At 36.5% G+C, this 2,202-nt stretch overlaps 1 long non-coding RNA gene across 1 annotated transcript; it reads left to right on the plus strand.

Annotated features, from left to right (window-relative positions):
* Positions 1-687: 687 nt before the first annotated feature.
* On the plus strand, positions 688-1,762 carry LOC145062996 (uncharacterized). The gene is made up of 3 exons (XR_013687800.1): positions 688-1,259; positions 1,345-1,496; positions 1,609-1,762. It is a non-coding gene; the product is annotated as an uncharacterized LOC145062996 (long non-coding RNA).
* The last annotated feature ends 440 nt before the right edge of the window (positions 1,763-2,202 follow it).

Genomic DNA, 2,202 nt, shown 5'->3' on the forward strand with positions numbered 1-2,202 from the left:
CACTCTATTGATCTATGACAAACATCAAGTCACCCTTTGCCACCTTTGCTAGACCCAAATTAGTGTGTTGGTTAACCACACATGCTCTACTAACGTCTTGGCAAGGGTACAAAGTGTAATTTCATGGAATAGCATCAAATTCACATTTTTCCTAAAATAACTAAGATTGAGAATTTTATAAAAACATTTAGTTACTTTATTGATCATTATACATTTAATGAGGAATAATTTATTTGTATAAACGATGTATATAGGCTCATGTATTCCCCGCTCCACCCCCCCCCCCCCCCCCCATACACACAGACAAAATAGAAAATATTAAAAGGGGCCATTAGCACTCACCCTTGAAGCGTGAGTTCGATTTGTACGAAATCTGTTTATTTGAGAAATGTGTTGTGATAAACAACAAAGCCAAAATTCTTCACCTCCGAAATAATTTTGGTTCCGTTTCGTAACGAATTTAAACTATGAGAGGCTGTTTCGTAATTTAATTAATCAAAATAGGAGTGCTTTGGTTAAAATAAATAAAAGGAGGGTCTGAAATGGTTTAAATTGAATTAATGTTTGAGTCTTGGACTGATATTGTTAAGAAATCTCCATGGGAGGGGTTATTTTGTTTTAAATAAACCTAAGTTGGTGGAAAAGGGTTTATTTAAAATGACTGTTTAGCAGGGGGGGTTTATTGGTCATTTTCTCAAAGTTTAAAGGAATTAGGGGTTTTTGTGCCCCGTTCGTCATTTGACTGATCGATCGGACAAAGGGGAAATGAACGAAAGCAGACGAACGGAGAGAGGGAAGCACGAAGGCTTGCAGGCTTGATGTTTCATCGATCGGTCGCGAGAAGGATCGTCTCCGAGGGTCGATGAGGCCGAAGGGACGGAAGGGTGAAGCAGCGAGGCTGATGTGGAGTTGGCGAAAGGAAGTGGAAATGAGGTGGAAGAGAACAATGCGAGGGGAGATGCGAGGGACAAAGGAGGTCCGATGGGAGTCCGGTCGACAACAATACGTCGCAGGTGAGGGCTTCGGTGGGTTTTGCTCGACCGGAGGAGGTGTGGGATGCGATGGGGAAAACGATCAACAACAGCACCGCAGATGGTAGGATTTGGCAGTGAAGGTTGACGGGAAAGGAGGGATGGAGGGGATAGCCGATCTCCGGCGACTCCCTTCCGCTGTTTCCTCTTCTTTTTGCCGGCAGTGGAGTGGTGCAGCAACAGCAGTGGTCGAAGGGGTTTTGGCTTGGTATTGTTCGATAATCACAGGTTTTCCTTTTTTTTTTTTTTTTTGATAATTCCGATAAAAAATGTTCAAGAGGAATAGAAACATTTTTTGTTTGTTGTTTGACAGGAGAAAGAACGAAGACATCAGTGGGTTTTTTTTTTTTTTTTTTGATTTGTTGTGATCGACGAGAAGGGAGGAAAAGAAACGAGGCGGTTCTTGTTTGCAGGGAGTCAGGAGAACAAAAACAAAAGTGTTCTTGACTGGTAATGGAGATGCAGGTAGAAAATAAAGAATCATTAAATTTTCAGTTTAGATTTCCATTGTTGGTGGTTGTTTGTGAATCTAGCATTTGTGATCATTTGTTGATTTTTATCATTGTACATGGTGTAGGTTATGTTTGAGTGTGGTCTTGGTTGAAGGAAGAGTGAGCAAGCTTGAGAAAGGCCTACATATTTCTTTTGTGTGTAATTTTAGATGTTTAAGAATTAATAGCTGTCATTTACGTATAATATGTGTATTTTGTGTGAAATTTGTAAATAATCAATTTTCCCAAGTATTATGTGTATGCATTGATATATTAATTTAATTAGGCATTTAATTTCTGTATTATTGAAAATTAGATGGTAGAGAAAATGATAAAATTTATGTAAAAATAATATGCAATAACATATGGTTGAATATTTGTGTCAAAGTTTATAATTTATGGTATCAAAATGGGTAATGTCACACTTATGACATTTAAAGCGTTACAAAAACAGTTTATTTCGATTTGGGTGTCATTGATCTTGATATTAAATAATTTTTATGAAATGGTGAATGGTAGAGTTTAGTTTAAAGATTTCAAAAATTCAAATGGATAAATTTTTCAAGTTATATAACTTCGGGAAATCATTTTTAAAGATTCGAGTTTAATTAATCCAAAAGTGGCTGGTTTTTTTTTTTTTTTTTTTTTTTTTTTTTTTTTTTTACTTTTATAAAATTTTT

The sequence above is a fragment of the Lactuca serriola genome, chromosome 7 (genome assembly GCF_051521515.1).
Source record: "Lactuca serriola cultivar US96UC23 chromosome 7, Lser_US96UC23_V15, whole genome shotgun sequence".
Lineage (NCBI taxonomy): Eukaryota > Viridiplantae > Streptophyta > Magnoliopsida > Asterales > Asteraceae > Lactuca > Lactuca serriola.